Here is a 22,359-nt window from a genome sequence, read left to right as displayed (position 1 = left end):
GTTAAACTGCCTCTTTGAACGCTAAGACGTTCCTTTCAATGAAATAAAATTTTGTTTTTCCTAAAGTTTTACGCAAGCTTATCGTAATTTCAATGAAATAAATTCTTGTTCTACCAACCAAAGCACCTTGTAAAGATCACGGCATCCGCTCTACCAACCGGAGAACCTTTTACAGATTGTACCACCCGCTTTGCAAATCAGAGCCCATTGTACAGTCGCACGGTCCGACCCAGACACACCATTGGTTGTATATGTATCACGTCGCTCTGCCAAATAGATCATTGAAAACCTCATCGCCGACTTCTCCATCGAAGGCTGTTCATTTGTATTACGTCATATGTCTAGTCCCATCAACGAGAGGGGTAAAACTTATACAAATGGTTCTGCAGTCAAGAGTATCTATTGGGCATGCTCTCTTTTATCCTTTTTTTTACTTCGAATGTTTTGACGGTTTTATTATGCAGTATACAAGTGCATTTACTCTCTCATTTACTTCAAATTCAAATCATCCACCACGCAGAGATTTCAAGTCAAAGTTCAAAGTCAAACACTCCATCACTTGGAGATTCAAATTCAAACATTCTGGTATGCGGAGGCTCAAAGACAAATACTCCATCACTTGGAGATTAAAAGTCAAAGATCAAAGTCAATGTTCGAAGTCAAAGTTCAAAGTCAAATGCTCCACAACTTGGAGGCTTCAAACTCACCCACCCAGTCCCCGGAATCCCAAATAATGATCCACTACTCGGAGGCTTCTAACTCAAACACCCAGTCCCTGGAATCCCAAAGAATGCTTCAAAATCAAACCTCCCATTGCCCAGGGATCCCAAATAAAGGCTTTACGGCAGCCAGACATTATCTTTTCACATAGTTACATTATATCCCAACATATCTGCTTCACAATATATGGGTATGTGTGTATACTCCTTCTGCAGGTCAAACGCGACGGCGTGGAAATGTCTCCAAGAAGCAAACCAGGTTACATAACTAATGAGGAATATCAAACTCATAAGCAAGCCAAGGATCCGGTCTCCAGCTAAATTCGACCAGTAAAATTCCGAACTCTCAAAATCTCTAATCAGCAGTGGCTCAGGAGCCATCTTGATTCTCAAAATCATTCCGCTTTACGGTATCATCATAACACGATACTGGAGCGATCCCTGCAAGCATAATTATCCTCAAATAATTATTCCAGAACTACATATGGCATGATCCTCATTAAGCCTTTGGTATGTAGGCGATTCAAAAGCTAGAATTCGGCCTAAAGTCGGGGAAAATTTGGTCATTAAGTCAATTTCTTTGCCCACAAACTCTTTTATCGTCTCGATCAAAGAAGGGAAATTGTTGACAATTAATTTTGGCCCTCCCTTTTTCTAATTAACTTATTACGCTTCTTGATCAACAATGACGTAGTAAGTTATTATAAAAAATTATTATTCAAGTTACCTATTTTTCTAAAAAGGGTATAATATATATAATAAGTAATAATAGTTGATAGTACTAATCATATGCCCATAATTATATAATAGTAATTTAATCTTAAGGATTACAGCTATATTCACCTCTATTATTTTTAATTAATTAACCTTTTTTTAATTTTAATATATATAGCTATAAGATATTTTAATTATTAGCTTATAAATATGCATACATATAATAATTTGTAAATAATAATTTATTAATTATACTTTATATTATCTTATTAGGATTAAAGAAGTTTCATTAATTTAATTATGAAAAAAGAGTTTAAGATTTAAACGGGTTATACTTGTAATTAACGAATTATAATTAAGATGGCTAAGGGGTTAATTTCATTTTTCAGCTACCCTCTTTCAAAGCCCAAAAAACGCCATGACCGGTCCAAGCCCAGAACCAATTTAGCCACCCTCCTTACTTTACAAGCTATGCCATATGTCCTCCAACAATCACGTTTTGCCACATCAGCATCTCAAACCCACTCACAAAACAAACATACTTCACATGGACCGTTGACAGAATTTATCAACTGTACAGATTAATCGTGCCTTTCCTTTTAAAAATTTATTGAATCCTTATTATTCTCAACCTTTGGATCAAAACAATCCAACGTCACCCGTTTTGTCTCTCCTTATAATTTCCTTCTCTCCTTATAATTTCGTTTTATTTTTAGATCAAAATTCCTGAGCCGTCGATCCATTCTTTTCGACGGCCACCGTGCCTTCTCCAATTTTAAACATAATAGACCCCCAAAAAACCATAATCATTTTTCTCATCCGCCAGCCGCCCCATTTTCCTTTTTTCTATCATCTCTCTCATCCTCTCTAACCTCTCTCAGCCCTGAAACCTAACACAAATTGGTGCAAAACCACCGTGAGACCACTGTAAAACATTGTTAGCCTAGAACATTCTCATTTTCATCATCTCCTTTAAAATCTCAAACTCCGAAACCTAATCGACAAACATGAAAGCCACAAAATCTCATCACCACACCTTTACCCATTTAAATCCAACATTAAGGCCTTGCATGCACCCTTAGATTCGGATGAATATCCGACCTCAATGTGATGTTTGATGACACAGAGATCAAATGCAAGTCCCTCTAGGCAAAAGCTTTGTCCGGAGGTCCGACAACTTCAACGACTAGTTCAATCGTCACTTTTGAGAGGGTAAATCTTCCCTACTTTTTCTCCTCTGATTTGTTCCCTTGATTTCGTCATGAGTTTTATCATTAGTGTTCATTATTGTTCATTTCCTTCAATCATTTTTGAATCTGAGAGTTCCAAATCTCCAACCTTAATGTACAACTCTTTGTCTATAAATATTGTCTTTAATGACTTTACTTAAAATGAATCAGTAGATTAAATACAACTAAACAAAAGGTATTAAAATCTCTCTATTGCTCACGGTCTTTTATCCTTTTTCTCTCCTTTAATTCTAGTCGAGGTAAGTTGTTCTTGAGTTGAGTTCGGACACAAATCCTAAATTGTTAAAGCTAAGCCTTGTTTGTTTCCCTAAAGAAGGTCAGTGTGCCATCATTCAATTTTATTTCAAATGATTGAATTCTGTGTATGGCTTCTAGTGTATAGTTATTCTATCTGATTAGTCAAACGTGTGTTGAATCTTATGCGAGCTACCATATTTTCTTACATTATTATCATGAATAAGAAGCATGTTGAGAGATTTGCCTACTTAGCATGTTACTGCCACGATAAAAAATCCACCTAGTCGGGATGCCACCTTACCCAACCCGCTAGGTAAGCCAAACAATAGTAAACATAACTCGAATGAGAACAATAAGCATCAATAAATGAAATAACTGAATCTCTATACAATAACCCAAGGATTTGATAGTACAACTCATGAGCCACTAAGACTTAGATTTACAAAACTGGTATGAAATAAATAAAACATCTGTTTGGAATGTACATAACATATTACAAATCTAAAACTACCAAGGACAAGTGGTAGCTATATCCGAAAATCAAGTACATCTTCAGTACCAGCTCCTCTCATCCACAACATCTCAGCTCCAAGGTCTGCGCACAAGGTGCAGAAGTGTAGTATGAGTCCAACCGACCCCATGCACTCAGCAAGTATCATAACTAACCTCGATAAAGTAATATAAGCAAGAATTATAAGTGATACTCGCCAATCACCTGTACAATTCATAAATTCCAATAAATACAGAACAGTAATATGATAGGATAATGAAATCCCAGATAAAACCACCCTGGTAAACAAAAGTTTCTCAACATGCTCTGCTCAGTCAAGTAAACAGCCAAGGATATTTCAAGTAAAGATAAAATGCAATAACCACCATGGTAAGGAAGATATGAAAATAAGTCAGGTAAACAGCCAAGGATATTTCAAGTAAAGATAAAATGCAATAACCAAATATCAATCCGTTGCGGCGCGCAATCCAATCCAATAGAAATCACAATACGGCTCTAAGGCCCACATCAGAATCTCAATAACTGAACCAAATAACTGATCAGCCTTCCCAAGGCCCACATCAACCAGAAACCCATCGATTTCTCACAATCCGCGTATACACGATCAAGAAGGAACATGAAAGGGTGACCCTAGGGGGATGGATACATATCTACACGATGCAAAAATAACTCACGAGCTGTACAGACAACGCACGTACTAATAATAACAACCGCACGGATAACTCACGTGTTGCACGGACAACTCACATATTGCATGGACAACTCACGTGCTAATAATATCAATATCTGGGATCCGCACGGAAAACTCACGTGATGAATGGACAACTCATGTGCCAATAACATTTCAACCCCATGAACAACTCACATTCTGCACGGACAACTCATGTGATCAATATCACAATCTGCCCAGCATAGTCACAGGCTCAATATTACAATCAGCTTGGCATTGTCATAGGCGCAATATTACAATCTGTCCGGCATGGTCACAAGCATAATATAACAATCCGCCAGGCATGGTCACATGCTACTAGTCCAAAGCATATCACACTCCTGGACTGGTATAAGCTTATATATGAAAATGGGGCGGGGCGGGGCAAAACCTTAATGGGGCAGGGTAGGGCAGGGTAGGGCATAGTCTTAATTGGGTAGGGCAAAGTCTTAATGGGGTAGGGATAGTTGTGCTTTTGCATGCCATTGATGGAAAACATAAGGTTTATTGCAGAGGTTATATATATGTGCATGGGATCAATTTTATTACTATTGATGACTTGATACTATATATCTGTATGATCTGTTTTGTTAAATTATACGTACCTATTATCAACCTACCACCATGTACGTGAATCTCGTGGTGAAAAAGATAATTAATTGGTATATTGCACACTAAATCTAATTTCTGGATGTCTTTTTTTGGATCAAAATATTATCCCAAAAACAAAATCTAATTTTACTCTCACTATAATTAAAGTTCAGTAATAATGCTTGATATTAAACTTGACTGGCTCAAAGAAAGTTAATCCAGTGAAGTCTTGAATATTGTTAACGGACTGCAGAAAATATAAGGGGAATTCAGTCTTTGATACATTATATAACATTGATAAAAATTTATTCAATAAATATGCATAAATAACTAAACAACATTTTGAATGTTTCAATAGAAAGTTGAAAAGGTAAAAGAAATTCAAAGCATACTGCAAAAATAAAAAATAAAGAGAAAAAAATAAAAAAGAGTCTAAACAGGGCAGAACGGGGCAGGGCCTAATAGGGCGGGGTGGAGCAGGGCAAAATTTTTGACAAACGGCTAAATGGGGCAGGGCAGGGCGGGTCAAAATTTTAGCGGGTCAAGGCTTGCCCTGCCCAACCCTACCCTGCCCTGCCCTATTTACATCCCTGTATAAGTTAAATGCTAAGGTGTATGCATGTGCAAGTGTGATATCATAGCCCAATCAGGTAATTACATCACACAATAGCAACTGCCAGGTTCAATTAGGAGATTAACCTCTATTTAACCTCAAACATGGTTCAAATAGCTCATAACAAGGGATACAAATAAGAGAAACATCATAGCATGAAGCTTAGCCAACAATCCAAGGCATATCATAGCCTAAATACTAACATGAGCATGGAAAATACACCGATGCACGCACATGGGCTCAATCCCCACACATATGCGCCACTCATATCATGTAGCTATCACAAATAACTCGGGCAACTACTGCCTCAACCATGTTTAGGTAAGATAATTACCTTAAGAAAGCCAAAACAATACTCTAGAAAAACCATCCCGTGAAAATCGACCTCCAAACGCCACATAACTAGCCAAAAGTAACACAAAATATCAAGTAATGGCATAGGAAAGAATCCAAATGATAAAGGTCGAATCTTTAACCAAAACTCAAATTCAACCAAACGTTGACCCCGAGCCCGCACCTCTAATCCCGACAAAACTCACAAATGCCAACAACCCATTTGAAACGAGTCCAACTATACTAATTTCACTCAAATTCGACTTCAAATTTATGTTCACAAGTAAATTATTCACTTTAGAAAAGATTAGGCAAAACCCCCAAATTTCTCTTTTAGATTCGTCAATCAAATGCCAAAATCGAAGATAGAATCATGTAAAATAATCAAATTCGAGTAGAAAATACTTACCCCAATGGAAATGGTGAAAATCCCTTTCAAAATCGCCCAAATATGAGCTACAAATCTCAAATTGTGATAAAATGAATCAAAACCTCGATATATATTAAATCTACACAGGGATGTCGCATTTGCGACAAAATGACTACTTATGCGGAAACGTATATGCGGCCTCAACCCCGCCTCTACGAAAATGCCTAACCTCGGCCCATGTCGCTTCTGCGACAACATATGCGCTTTTGCGCCCGCGCTTCTGCGCTCAAGAACCGCTCCCGCAGACACGCTTATGCGACCAAGACTCAGCATTTACGGTCTTCTCATCCAGCAGTTCATTTATGCTTCTGCGACCACGAGCCTGCTTCTGCGGACATGCATCTGTAACCAACCCTCCGCAGATGCGGAAGCAGCAGAACAAAAAATCCTTCAGTAATGCAACATGAGACAAAACAGTCTGAAACCACCCTGAACCTCACCCGAGCCCCTCGGGACCCGGTCCAAACATACCAACAAATCCCAAAATATAACACGGACCAACGCGAGGACTCAAATCACACATAGTAACATCAAATCGACGAAGCGCTAATCAATTCGAGCTTGATGAACTATTTCAAACTTCTACTTTTCAAAGTTACGCTGAACACGTTAAAACAACTCAGAATCACCTCAAATTTTTCACACAAGTTCCAAATGACATAACGAACCTATTCAAAATCTCGGAATAACAATCCAAACATGATAACATAAAAGTTAACTCCCGGTCAAACCCATGAACTTCCAAACCTTCAAATTGTCAAGTTTCGCTAATTCAAGCTAAAACATTCTAGAAACATCCAAATACTCATCCAGGCATACGTCCAAGTCCAAAATCACCATTCGGGCCTAACAGAACCATCAAAACTCCGATCCACAGAACTATCAAAACTCCGATCCGAGGTCAAATACATAAAAGTCAAACTATGATCAACGCTTCTAACTTAAATCTTCTAAAATAAGAATCATTCTTCCAAATAAATCCAGAGTCACTCGAAAACCAAGACCAAAGATACATGCAAGTCATAATACATCATATGAAGTAATTCATGACCTCAACCACCAAAACATTCTCCCCCACTTAAACATGTGTTTGTCCTCGAACATGCCACGAGTCATTCCAAAGCCATCAAATCACTGTATAAATTTACCATAGACATACACATGGGTGATGCCATGTCACCCCAAACCATATAAGCCTGAAAACACAACCTAAATGAAGATCTTTACTTCAACCTTAGTCAATAAACCTTAGACCCCAATTTCTAACATCCAACATTCATCATGAGACCCGAATCTTGCATCTATTCATTGTATAAGTACAAACAAGATATATCGAGCCATAACCATAACCCAAGATATACTTACATGATATTCCACATCACTCAGATTCTCGTAGCAACAACTCCTAACCATAATAGCTTCCCAAGAACAATCCCGATACCGGTAGCAAACCCCATATCAAATTAAACCTTGTTCTAAAACTTTGTATACTGCCAATGATGAAAAAAACACGCAGAGACTCATAACCACCCATCATATTAACAAGTCATGGAGCTCTCTCGTTCGACAAGAACCATAGCTAAATTCTAAGATAACTAGTAACACTATTCTTCCAAACATACCTTAATCAAATCTGATAGCACTTATTCGAGGTGCAATAACCTCATCTTAACCAGTACAAGCTGGTCCACAAACATGGAGCACCAGCACCACCTCGAGCAACATACCGTGCAACCCTTACAGCAAACAAGCTATAACTTGAATGAATGCAATTATGGAAAAAGAATCAAATAAGAGAACCATCTCGCATGCTCATCATATATCACCACAAAGCGTAATGCTATGAACCCATAACATAGGAGAAAAAAATACACGAGATTAACACAAATGATCATATCCCAACATAACTCTATTGTGATGCGTGGCCCAATCCGAACACCGGTCCGTATGGAATATCTCAATCCATGATACTTAAAACCAATAACCATATGCATATCGTCAAAAAATAGGCAAAGTGCATGACCATAACCATGGAGAAACAAGTAGCACAATACACAAAAAACATGAAGACCATAACCAAGGGGCGATCAACCATTTAATACCACAAGAGCCATCTCGCTCAAATTCTGCCCCAAGGCCAAAATAGAACCTCATCACGTGTGTAAATAGTCAACAGTCTCACAATCCATCATAGAATAGGAGAGTAACAGATTGAACATATTAGAATACGAATAAGTTCAACCCTAACAGATGACACACCCCACAACAATAGTTGTGCTGAGTAAACAAATCCGACCCGATGTAGAATGCACATTCTCATTAGGCCTATCAGTGGCCTCCAAATCAATTCTGATCCTCCCGAGTAGATAACCTTTTAAAATTACACAGTGACCTATCCATGACAAAATACCACCAGCTGTCTAACCTCGGCCATACCCTCACAGTCCACAACTAAGAGATAGTCTGCCTATGAGAACTCCAGTCTCCAAATACCTAGAATGCTAGAATTACCATATCCGATCCCAACTCGACTACTTGAGTGACTGACACCACCCTCATACACAATCATCACACACAAAATACTTCCAAAATTCTTTCGTGCCCCATAGCTAAATCCGAACATTAGCAATCGATCAACCAGTCGATTACTGTAATACTAGTCAAGCATCCGCAAGTCAAAACACCGTGCGTCTTCTGAAATGCGCACCTTTCTCCGGTAATACCAGATAGTGCCATCATTCTCCTAAATATATGAAACCATCAATGCTGTCTAAAACTCATGACCTTCCCTTGGAATAGAATCACATCCTTGTACTTACAACCACAATACCACACGTCACACCATATCTATTATGCCATCTTATGAAAACACAAGAACCCCATTATCAACTCTAAATCACAAGCAGGATACACATTCTGTCAGCCAGAAACCTTCCACCGCACTAACGAATCGATCGTCGTTATTACTATGATGACCCATTCTTCAAGTTCCTCTTGACTTGCCTTCAAGTTAACACTTCTCCTTGATAGTGCACTTTGATCCTTAATCCCAAGCTCACCACAAGTAATTCCTGCATGAAACCACGCCGTCCTAAAGCCCATAGGCTGATTATTCCCTCTTAAACACCCAATAGTACCACAACCGTGATACCCACGCCGAAGAGACCTTCTGTGAATCTGAAGTTGTTTCCTTAACATCTTAGGTATTGAAATTCAAAACCCATAATGATACAAAAATACCACAAGTATCGGGCATCATACCATGCAAGTCTCAGATCTTAGCCAAATAAAAATTCTGAGAAACTACCACATATGAATCTTGAACTCAATATAAACTTCTCGAATGTTATCCACTCTCCTCTAATCTTCAATGCACCACCATTACGAGCTGAAAAACTAGTGCTCCATTAGCACACTACCTCCACTATGAATAATAAACCTGAATCATTCTAAGATTTCCATATGCCCATAAAGTATAGCACATTATGCATCTGTCAATTCCCTCGCTCAAGTCACTCTCAAAACCCACCTTTTTAATTTATAATTGATCCCCAAGTATGCCTCACACTGAAACTAATATAACACATGACCATACAATCTGATCGTCAATAGTAGACTCCCCCACTAGGATCAAAGCCAAAGAACATAGTCCCATAATCCACAATACCCTTACTTCATAATTTCAATAATCCCACACTTTAATTCAACAAAAATTCTTCAAACGCTCATGTTGCTCTAATCATAAAGTACCTCAAATCATCTACTAAGCATACATTCATTCTCATGATAGTCATATGGGCTCCCTCAAGTAATCTGAACTCTAAGTGTAGCACACACATCCCACTGGGTAGAAAGAAAACTGTTGACATAAACATCATAAGGATCACACAACCTCAGAACATCCCGCAGGAGATAACCCACCTGCTTAGCCTCAAACTAGCATCTCTCTATGCCCTATCATGGTCTCGACCACTATACAATCACTTGATCCTCCCCATGCTCTCACCCTTTTTTACTCAAAGTATCGGCCACCACATTGGGCTTTCCCGGATGATAAAGAATGTTAATATCATACTCCTTTAGTAGCTATAACCACCTCTGTTGCCTCAAGTTTCGATCCTTTTGCTTGAATAAGTGCTGGAGGCGCCTCTGACCTGTGAACACCTCACAGGACACGCCGTAAAGATAATGCCTCCCAATCTTGAGCGCGTGAACAATAGCTGCCAATTCCAAATCATATACAAGGTAATTCTTCTCATGGGGCTTCACCTGACGTGAAGCATAAGAAATAACTCAACCCTCCTGCATCAACACACATCCAATGCCAATATGTGAAGTATCACAATAGACTGTATAAGAACCCAACCCTGAAGGCAAAACCAGAACCAGAGCTCTGGTCAAGGTAGTCTTGACCTTCTGAAAAATCCCTTCACACTCATTGGACCACCTGAATGGTGCACCCTTCTGCGTCAATATAGTCAATGGTGCAACTATAGATGAAATTTCCTCCAAAAAATGCCAATAATACCCGGCCAACACAAGGAAACTCCAAATCTCCATAGAAGATGACAGTCCGGGATAACACAGAACTGCCTCAATCTTCTTCCAATCTACCATAATCCCCTCACTAGAAACTATGTGGCATAAGAATGCCACTGAATCAAGCCAAAACTCACACCTGGAGAATTTATCATATAGCTTCTTCTCCTACAACGTCTGGAGCACGATCCTTAAAAGGTGCTCATGATCCTTCCGGCTACGAGAATTCACAAAAATGTCATCAATGAACACGATGATGAAGGAATCAAGATATGGCTAGAACACGTTATTCATCAAGTGCATACCAGCTGCTGGGGCATTGGTCAACTAAAAAGACATCACCAAAAAGTCGCCTTTGGAATATCTAAAGACCATATCTTCGACCGATGTTACCCCAATCTCAAATCAATCTTAGAGAGTACTCTAGCACCCTAAAGCTGATCAAACAAATGATCAATACACGGTAGTGGCTACTTGTTCTTGACTGAAACTCTGTCCAACTGCTTGTAGTCAATGATCATCCCCATAGTACCATCTTTATTATTCACAAATATTACCGGTGCACACCTAGGAGACACGCTAGGCCTGATGAAACCCTTATCAAGTAACTCTTGTAACTATTCCTTCAACTCCTTCAACTCTACTGGTGCCATGCGATATGGTAGACTAGAGATGGGCTGAGTGCCCGCCACCAGATCAATACCATAATCAATATCCCTGTCAGGTGGCATGCTCGACAGGTCTACAGGAAACATGTCTAGAAACTCCCTCACCATCGGAACTGACTCAACTATAGGAGTATCGGCACTAACATCCCTCACGTAGGCAAAATACGTGAAACACCCCTTATTAACCATCAATTGAGCCTTCAAATATGAAATCACTCTACTGAGAACATGATTAAGGGAGCCTCTCCACTCCAACCTCGGCAACCCCGGCATTGTCAATGTCACGGTCTTAGCGTAATAATCAAGAATAGCGTGATATGGAGACAACCAATCCATGCCCAAAATCATGTCAAATCCACCATGCTAAGCAATAAAATATCAAATCCGGTCATATAACCCCCAATGGTCACCACACAAGACCGATATACACGATCCACCAAAATAGAATCACCCACTAGTGTAGATACATGAATGGGCATATCTATAGAATCACGAGGCGAATCCAAAAAAGGAGAAAAGTATGATGACATATACGAATAAGTGGAACCAAGTTCAAATAACACTAAAGCATCTTGGTGGCACACGGAAATAATACCTGTAATCACGATGTCAGAAGCAACTGCCTCTGACCTGTGGGGAAATGCATAGCAACGTGCTTGACCACCGCCTAACTAACCTCCCCCTCTAGGGTGACCTCGACCCGTACGACCTCCACCTTGAGCTGGCTGAGCGGGTGGTGTAGCAACTGGTGCAGGAGTCGTACTTTGACCTCTTTGCTACGTGCGATCTCTAATAAGATGGCGGAAATACCTCCACACATGCCCCAACAACCATCACTCGTAGAAACCTTGACCTTGAGAAGACTACGGGGCTTGAATCGGACCCCGGGAACCAGAATCACCTCTGGAAGAGGCCGATATTGATGAACCCAGAAATGGTAGAGTATCATACAAGTTTTAATATAGGATTGCACTGGATGATAAATAAACTGGCCGAGCACTGTATGAACTGTGGCTAGGTGAAGAACCATGAGGAACTTGACTAGCTGTTTGAGCGGGCCTAAAAGGATGACCTCTGCTGTGATGTGACCGGCCTATACACGAGGCACTGCTAATACCACCTGAACCACGAGGCCTCTTGGCCTCCCACTCCTCTCCATTGAGCATGCGAACCTGCTCCAAGTGCCTAGCAATCTCAACCACTTGGTCATGCCTGACATCCGTCTCGGCCTCTCGAGCCAAACTGTAACGTAGACCATAGTTGAGGCCATCAATGAATATCCTGATCCACTTTCTCTCTCTCGGTGGTAACCAACCATACTGCATAACAAGCCAAATCCGCAAATCTTATCTCATACTGGGTCACAGTCATATCTCCCTCGCGTAGCTACTCAAACTCCCAATGCAACTCCTCTCTGTGAGTCCGTGGAACAAACTTCTCTAAGCAAGGAACTGAGAAGTCGTGCAATGCAAGTTGTGCTGTATCAGCTACCCTTCCTGACTCATAGGTCGGCCATCATCTGTAGGCTGCCCCTGTTAGCTGAAAGGTAGTAAATGTAACTTCACTAGTGTCCATAATACCCGCTATATGAATAATCCGCTAACTTCGATCCATAACACCCGGAGCATCCCCTGACTCTACTCAACTGAACTCGGGAGGGACAAGCCTCTTAAACTGATCCAACCTCTTCAGCTCCTCGCCAGACATAGGATGACTGATCTCGGCCCAAGAAACAATAACTGGCTGAACTGGTAACACCCATAGTGTCGGATAACCCTAAGCTAGCTGCTCTCCCGCAGCTCGTGAGGTAGATGGTGCAACTAGTATCATACCGCCTGAGCCAAGCTCGTGTACACACCGATGATCTAAGCCAAAGTCTCTTGAAGACTAGGCATAGCATTAGGCACCGCCGGTGTCTGAGCTGGTCCCACTGGATCAATAGTATTTGGAACTTGCTCTTCTATTGGAGCAACTGGTGGCTCCACAGGTGCTGCTCTAGCTGTAGCGCGAGCCCCACCTCGGCCTCTACATCGGCTCCAGCCTCTCACGGCCATAACTGGTGGCACTGGTGCCTGATCGGTTGAACGTGTCCTCACCATCTGTGAGAGAATAGAAGAGTAATGTTTTAGACTTCAGAGTTAACAATTCCGCACGACAAGGATGCAAGAAAGAAAATTTTCCTAATAGTTTGGTAACCTCTTGAAGATAAGTACAGATGTCTCCGTAACGATATGCAAGACTTTACTAAACTTGCTCATGACTCGTGAGACCAAGGAAACCACGTTCTATGATATCAAATTGTCACGACCCAACTCCAACCGGGGCCGTGACGGCGCCTAACACTACTTGCTAGGCAAGCTAACAGTTTCACAATAATAATGAACTTAGTAAAGCAGATACAATCTCAACAGTGGAAATATCATGAAATATTAGAGAAAAACAACTTTAATACTACTACAACCATCCCAATGATCCGGTGTCAACAAGCACATGAAAACTTTTGAATGTCAAAATACAAGGCCAAATCCTCAATACAACTATCTGAACAAAAGAATAATAATAATAAAAATAAATGAAAGAGAAACTCCAAGGTCTGTGGATGAAAAAGTAGCCACCTCGTAGTCTCCTCAACTAGTATTGGTGCGAACACTACCAATCGCCATGCCCAGAATTACCTAGATATGCACATGAAGTGAAGAGTGTAGTATGAGTACAACAGACCCCATGTACTCAATAAGTGACAAATCTAACCTTGGGTTGAAAGCAGTGACAGACTCGGAAGAACAGTTAGTGACCAACATCAATAATCAGTAACAACTCAGGATATAAAGGAAATAATGTGTATAAATAACTCACTGATATCATGCTCATCTCGTTCACGATTGCAAAAATTTTGACATGCTTTCCAAGTATAACAGATAAATCTCAACACAAATATGACATTTCACTTACCAGCTAGCATGACATCTCTATTTCTATATGTTAATGCAGATGTCAAGTCAATAACTACACTCTCTTAGCACTCTCACGGTTCCTGGCACAAATGGCCCTCACTATCACACACAACCACACTCAGCACTAAGGATATAACCACAATTAAGGCTAACATCTCAAAGCAACAAGAATAGCCCTACCATGTCCCAAATAATTAGAAACGTACCCTAGACATGATTTCTAAAATGAATCATAGCTCAAATAATCATACAAGTAGGGAGAAATACGGATATAACGAGGTATCACAGTGGAACAAGTCCTGTAATAGTCTAAACTCCACTCGGATCATGAATACCCCGGTGTACGCACACACTCCCGTCACCTAGAATGTGCATCACCCAAGTTTAGGTATGTTACTTAGCTCAAAACACGGGAATTAATACTCCAAAAAGCCCTTCTCACGTATATCGACCTCCGAACGACTCGAATCTTGTCAAAATAACTTAATATCATCAATAGAAACCATAGTAGACAATCCCAAGCAATAAAGCTAAGGTCTTTATTCAATTGTGCAAAGTCAACCCAAAAGGTCAACCCCGGGCCCGCATTCCCGGAATTTTATGAAACTTACAAATTCCGAACACCCATTGCGATACGAGTCCAAATATATGTGTTTCACCCAAGTCCAATCTCAAATCGACCTTCAAATCATCATATCTCACTCTTCAAAATCATAGTAAAAAATCCCAAATTTCACCTTAAATTCACATAAACTAGGTGTAATAATCTATGAGTAATCAATATCTAACATCAAAATTGAATAAACTTCACTTTCCTCTGCAATTGTAGTGAAACGTCTCTCAAAAAGTAACCCTTACCCGAACTCCATAACTCCCAAAATGAGAAAGCAATCAAACCCTTCAAAATTTATTACCGCTAGTGATTCTGCATGTGCGGTCACTTGACCACATCTGCAGCTCTTCTTCTACCGATAGAATCTTGCATTTGTGGTCTTGCTCAAATACATGACATTCCCTTTTGCGACCAACCCTACACATCTGTGGCTATTCCTTCGCTGATGCGACTTTGCACCTATGCCCTGCCTCCCACACCTGCGATTTTCCTCGACCTCCAGCCTTGCTCGCTTCTGTGGCCCCTTGCCCGCATTAGCAGACTAGCATCTGGGACCGATCCTCTGCAGGTGTGAAACCACCAGACTCAGCAACACTTCAGCCATGCAACACGACTCCAAAATAAGTCGAAACCAACCCGAAACAAAGCCGAGGCCCCCGGGACCTGTCCAACTATTCCAGCCAATCCTAAAACATAATATGAACCTACTCGAACCCTCAAATAATATTAAATGACATCAAAACCATGAATCGCACCACAATTCAAGCCTAATGAACAAATAAACTTCCGACTTTCAAAAGTCATGCCAAACCATATCAATTCAATTCGGAATGACCTCAAATTTTATACACATATGTCCCAAATGATACAAATGACCTATTCTGACTCCTGGAACCAAAATCTGAACCCGATATAAACAAAGTGAACTCTTGGTCAAGTCTATCAACCTTCCAAACTTTCAACTTCCAACTGTCGCCAAAAAGCATCAAACCAACCTACGGACCTTCAAATCCAAATCCGGACACAAGCCTAAGTCCAAAGACACCATACAAAGCTATTGGAACCATAAAACACCATTCCGGAGTCATCTACACAAAAGTCAAATTCTAGTAAACTCTTACAACTTAAGCTTCCAACCATGGGACTAAATATTCCAATTCACTCCAAATCCTCCCTGAAACAAAACTAACAACCCTGAGAAGTCATGTATCCACAAATACAAATTAGTAAAGCATAAAATAGAGGAAACGGGGCTATAATACTCAAAATGACTGGCCAGGTCGTTATACGAACCGCCAACATCACGAAAATAAATCTGACCTTGAAGTCGCAACACACCGTCCGCACTAAGGACCACCTCCTTAGCAGTACCTCGCAACACCGTGTCCCTACGTCAATAAAATGGAAACCATCATAGTCACGATCCTTAATGCATTCAAAGCAGGACTATTGTACAACAACACAAGCAAGACCTTTACTAAGTTCAGAAATACCCAATCTCGAACATTTATTAACCAAATCCTGAATATTCATAGCCCAAATGCCTCTCCTCTACTGGAATAAATGGCAAACTCCAAATTGTGAACCCAATTGTTCTTCTTATGGGGTTGTTATTGTCGCAAGCTTAAGCAATTACCCTACCATTCTGCACCAACACTGCGTTGAGTCCAACACATGAATCATCACAATACATTGTATAAGGCCTTGATCCCATGGGTAATACCAACATTAGCGACAACCCCTCCGTAAAGTGACAATAATAGTCCATTCTCATACATAGAGGAAAAACATCATGCTCAACATCTTTATAGTCATCACAACTTGTTGGTGAATAAATGATATCGAGTACTCAACATCACATACAAATGAATGGAAAAGAGCTGAAGCTATATATTTCAAGTCGAGACAAAGTACCAGGATAAGGAATCAAGAAAGGGAAAGTTCCTAAAGCCCTATAGCCCATCGAAGATAAGTATAGACATATTTTTACCGATCGACAAGACTCTATTAGGCATGCTTATAACTCGTGAGACCTTTGGGAACCTAGTGCTCTAATACCAACTTGTCACGATCCAAAATTCCACTAAAACTGTGTTGGCGTGTAACACCACTTGCTAGGCAACCAAACAACAAATATGCGGAAATGAACTTTGAAAATGACAAGAAATAGTCTCAAGTAGCGGAATAGTATAAATATATGAAGTCATAATGTTAATACAACTGACACCACCCAAAATATGGTGTCATCGAGTACATGAGGTCTATAGAGTGCAAAATACAAAGACTGAAGAACATACAATACTGCTTGGAAGATTAAATAGTAATAACACAAGATAAAGGAGGGATTTTTAAGACCTGCAAATAGAACAATAGTTCTACCTCAAAATCTCCAAGCAAACCCGTATCAGCAACACCTGGATCTGCACACTAAGTGCAAACTATATTATGAGTACAACTGACCCCATGTACTCAGTAAGTAGCAAGACTAACCTCAGAGAAAGCAGTGGTGAGGTATGCAAAGTCCAATGCTCACTTTCAGCAACCAACAACCACAATAATTGCATAATAGTGGCATATAAAGAAAATCCGTTCAAATAATAGTAGGCTCCACTCGAACACATTAATAGGAGAAATAAGCATGCTTTTTTGGTATATCAGTGTTACATCCCGTACCTTAGCTTTAGGATGTGCCATAGTAAATTCATATGAGTTCGAAGGGATTATGTCTATTGGGAGGTTATAGAGGGTTTAAGACATTATTATTATTATGAGACCCTGTAAGTTTACAACCTTGATACCGCTAGATATTATGTTAATATGGTATTTTCTTTTAAGTGGAGTATTTTAGTAAAAGTTTTATAAGTATAATTTTGGATAGTTACCATTATTACTGTTTTTGAATATGGTAAATTATATACATAATATAAGAAAGTTTATGAGATTTTCTTTATTGTAAAGATTGAAATTATTTTCTCACAAGAAAAGAAGATTATCTTTTTACCATTTTAAGAATTAAGCATACGAGAATTTTTACTCTTTATATGCGATTAGGAAAATTATAAGTTGAGAAAATATATGTATTTTTACATGGATGTTTTAATAAAAATAATAGTGTATGTATTTATTTTATATGGTACCATATGACCATGATAGTATGATGTAAAAAGTATATAAAAAATAAGTAGAATTTTAAGTAATTTAAGACAATTCTTAATTATGCGGGTAACGGGACACTACCTAATTACCTAATAAGTAGATAAAGATTAACATTTCCCACCCCCACCCCAACGTGGCAGCAAGCCAATTCTTGGACAATGACTCTTAGTCATTTTGGTTAGGTGGCAAAATGACTACAAAACACTTCATTTTCTATATATCTTGAATACAAGACACTATAACCAAAATCCCTACAATTTCTTATACACCCTACAATCAGAAGCGAGAAGTTAGCAATTCTTATAAGTTTATGATTAGGTGTGAACGCGATTTGTGATTCTTATAAGTCTTATAGGTAATTTGTGATTAGATCAGAACGTTAGCAATTTATCACTTCCTACAAATATTTAACAAAACTCCTTGCAACAAAATAATTCCAACGAGAATTATTAGCACATTAGCAACGTGAGAGTTTGCGATTTTAAAGAAGTACGGTGCAACCTTTTTCAAGAATATCATACAGATTTCTCCCTACTCCAGGTATGTTAAGGCTAATCCTTCTTTCTTTTGGCATGATCCAAGTGACGATACGTAAACTTAATGCTATTCCATAAGTGGTTCTACTCTTAGCAGTTAAGGATGTCCATGTTATTCATTCCTGTAAAGTTATATTCAAGTATGTTGCTAAGTCTATATTGAGGCGTACGATAAAGATGTTAATGTTTATAATATAGTGCGACAAGCATCTTCATGCATTTCCCACTGTGCTACGGCCGGTCGGGCAGTTACCACCGGTTGGCCAGTTATGTATAATTATTTACCACCGGTTGGGCAGTCGTGCATATTTATTTACCACCGAGCTACGGCCGGTTGGGCAGTTACACAATTACTATCGAGCTACGGCCGGTTGGGCAGTTACATATTTACCACCGAGCTACGGCCGGTCGGGCAGTCATGCATTTACCACCGAGCTACGGCCGGTTGGGCAGTTATATATTTACCACCGAGCTACGGCCGGTCAGGTAGTTACCACTGATCAGTTGGGCAGTCATGTATCATACGATATGGATAATAGTCTCAAAGAGAAGCATTGTATTTATGTAAGTATAATAAGTATGCATATACGGTGGCACTTAAGAGATTCAGGTTGATTCTTATATGTCTTTAATTAATGTTGACTTACTGTTATGTTTCAGTTCTGCCTTACATACTGAGTACATTATTCGTACTGACGTCCTTTTGTTGGGGACACTGCATTCATGCTTGCAGGTATAGATAATCAGTTTGATGAGCCCTCATAGTAGACTAGGTTGGTATTCAACGAAGGATCGGTAAGACTCTACCTCATTCGGAGTGCAGCTGAGTCTATGAGTCATCATGTCAGAGTTTTGCTACAGACTTATGGGTAGGCCGGTACCCTGTCCTATTTAATGACAAATAATCTTAAAGGCTTTGTAGACAAAGGTTCATTTTGTACAGTATGTCAAAGGCCTTGACGACCCATATGTATTCATGTTTTAAGAAAAATGGTTCAGTGAAATAGTGTTTTCCACTTACAGTTGTACATTATGAGTTGTGGCCATGTGGCCCCATGATAGTTACTAAAGGAATGAGTCCGGCTAACTCGAACTATATATGTTCTATCTTTGGTTAAATGATCATGAGTTACAGATTGGTTCGCTCGGGCCAGCACGACACCGGGTGCCAGCCACGCCTCCCCAGGTTTGGGGCGTGACAATCAGTCAAAGCATCAACCTTTCCGCAGAATTCAGCTAGAAGAGATTTATAAAGATAAACTATGATTCCAAGCTCTAAATATCAAATATCAATTAGCACGAGTAAAATACAACTCTATGCCTTCTTGGCAAATATACATGCTTAAATCAACAACATCACATGTTAAACATCAAGTATGCACAATCTCAGCGCAATCATAGAGCCTGGCACAAGTACCCATTCAATAAAACTTTAAGCACACTCACGGTGCCTGGCAAAATGCCCCTGAACCATCACACACACATTCAGCACTGTACCGCTACCTATCATAATCCCATCACTAAACACATAACAAGTGCCTGTACTCACAAGGTTATTACCTAACTCTGGAGGGTCGAATCCTAACACAAGCACTGATCAGATCAAAGTCAACGATAAATATCACTCAGCCCAGTACGGGGCCTTGCGTAAGCGTCACCTCATAATCAATATCAACAAGGCTTTATGGCCCAGGATCAGTCATCAATCCACTCAAGGCCCAAAATAAATCATCAATCTCCTCAAATCTCTATATTCCACCATATCTCAATATTACAATCAAAATAGCACATGGAATGTACATCGATGTGAAACAACTCATCTCAAACTCGTGTCACACACACAAGGACACCAAAAACATGTGAGATAACATATAAAAATGCACAAAGACAGATATAACACGCGAATACAATATCATGACTAAATAATATGACTATGGCTAAGGCAAAGAGCTTAATATATGAGAAATAGCCCTATCATGTCCCAAACAAATAAGAAAACAATGTAGATATGATTTATAGCATTAAATATTTGCTCACGTAGTCATACAACTTGAGGAAACACGATATCAAAGAGGCATGATAGAAAAACAAGGTATATAATAGCCCAAGGTCCACCCAGATAATGAAAAAACACAGTGACCGCATATACGCTCGTCACTCTACTTATGTTTCACCCCCAACATATAACAATCATCATAGCATGCGGGGAAATACCCTCAATCCAAGCCTATGCAAGATACTTACCTCATCTGGGCTACTCTTCAACCTCAAATCACATTAAAACCTCGCTCTAGAAATCACGTAAATTCAAGCCAAACATCAACCAAGGAAGTCAATAAATGTCATAGGTAGCTATCTCAAACCATAAAACATCGATCATTGAAGATTTCCCAAAAAGTCAGCAAAACATTAACTCGAGCCCACATGCCCGAAATCCAAAACCAATACCAAATCTCCATGACCTATAACTTTCCGGGTCCAAATATGTGATTAATTTCAAAATCCGAGTTCAGATCATAATTCAAAACTCCAAAATACACTTTCTTATCTTTCAAGCCAAAACCCTCTTTTCTTTTTTAGGATTTCTCCATTTAGAGTCAAAATCAATAATAAATTCATGTTATAATCATAAAGACGAGTTAGGTTTACTTACCCCAATGAAGTAGATGAAAACTCCCTCAAAAATCATCTCTTCCCGACCTTCAAAACTTTAAAAAATAAAGTGACTAAATCCCCGAACAAGTAAAGAAATATAGCAGTTGTTCCAGCCTGAATGAGATGCTAGATGATCCCGAAACATACTTTTGAAAATCTAACATAATTTTTGCGAGATTCCACCCAACATAGCTTTTTTAATGACCCAATTTAGCCTTAAAATGAGAGAGAAATGATATTTTGAAGTTATAATGGAAGTCGAAAATTTATGGATGAACTCAGGGACTTAACCGGTATTTTTGGAATTGTTGCACAAGAATAACAGTAATTGCAAAACATTAGTTTTAGCACTGAAATCGCATTCGGAAACTCTCGGACACAAACTATATATGCATTTCAATGGCTTGAAGTACGACAAATATCATCAAAACCAAGAATCGAAGATCAAAATCATTCTCTTAACTTTCAAACATTTCAACTTCGCCAAACTCGTCCGAATCACGACCAAATTTTGCGCACAAGTTCTAATCAACCAAATTAACATATCCAATGACATGGAATACCAATCAAACCTCAATAACACCAAATTCAACTCCTGGTAAAACTTATGAACTTTCCTATTCTTCAAATTGCCAACTTTTAACAATTAGAGCCAAACTCTTATAGGAACTTCTAAATTTGAATCCGAGCATATGCTCAAGTCCAGAATAACCATTCAAACAAATTGAAACCATCAAATCCCGATTTTAAGGTCATTTATTCAAAAGTCAAACCTTGGTCAACTCTTCCAACTTAAAGCTTCCAAATTGAGAATTACTCTTTCAAATCAACTCTGAACCTCTCGAAATTCTAAACCAACTATACACACAAGTCATAATGCATTATATGAAGCTACTCAAAGTTTCAATCTTCCAAAAAATGCTAGTTCTCAAAATGACCGATTGAGCCGTTATATACTCTCCCACTTAAACATACATTCGTCCTCGAACGTGCCAAGAGTCATTCCAAAGCTGCCAAATCACTGTATAACTCATCATACATATACCAATGCATGATCTCACATTACCTCAATCTATATAATCCCATAAATGCAATACTGACTGATGATTCTTCCTTCAACCTTAGCTTACA

General features: G+C 39.3%; 1 long non-coding RNA gene across 1 annotated transcript; it reads left to right on the top strand.

Moving 5' to 3' along the window:
• Nucleotides 1-2,224: 2,224 nt before the first annotated feature.
• Nucleotides 2,225-19,591, top strand: LOC138894948 (uncharacterized). Its single transcript, XR_011409135.1, has 2 exons — nucleotides 2,225-2,645; nucleotides 19,307-19,591. It is a non-coding gene; the product is annotated as an uncharacterized lncRNA (long non-coding RNA).
• Nucleotides 19,592-22,359: the final 2,768 nt, after the last annotated feature.

The sequence above is a fragment of the Nicotiana tomentosiformis genome, chromosome 6 (assembly GCF_000390325.3).
Source record: "Nicotiana tomentosiformis chromosome 6, ASM39032v3, whole genome shotgun sequence".
Lineage (NCBI taxonomy): Eukaryota > Viridiplantae > Streptophyta > Magnoliopsida > Solanales > Solanaceae > Nicotiana > Nicotiana tomentosiformis.
Note: the sequence above shows the minus strand (reverse complement) of the source record. Positions and strands in the feature narration are given on the sequence as shown.